Source organism: Penaeus monodon, chromosome 28, assembly GCF_015228065.2.
Source record: "Penaeus monodon isolate SGIC_2016 chromosome 28, NSTDA_Pmon_1, whole genome shotgun sequence".
Lineage (NCBI taxonomy): Eukaryota > Metazoa > Arthropoda > Malacostraca > Decapoda > Penaeidae > Penaeus > Penaeus monodon.
In genome coordinates, this window is record NC_051413.1 from 28,997,303 (window position 1) to 28,997,641 (window position 339).

Sequence of the window (339 nt, forward strand, 5' to 3'; positions counted from 1 at the left end):
AAAAATAATAACCATAACTAATAACCATAATTAAAATAACACCACGATCACCTCGTTGGGTGCCTCCTCGGCGACCCAAGAAGAACACGGAAAAGCCAGCGGAATAATAATGATAATAACGTCCCTAATTAACTTAACATCAAGATCACCCCGCGTTTAATCCTTTTACTTAATACCTCCATGATGGCTGACTTGGTCGCCTTGGGTGCCTCTTCGACGGCCGGCTCGGTCACCTTGGGTGCCTCCTCGACGGCCGGCTCGGTCACCTTGGGTGCCTCCTCGACGGCCGGCTCGGTCACCTTGGGTGCCTCCTCGACGGCCGGCTCGGTCACCTTGGGT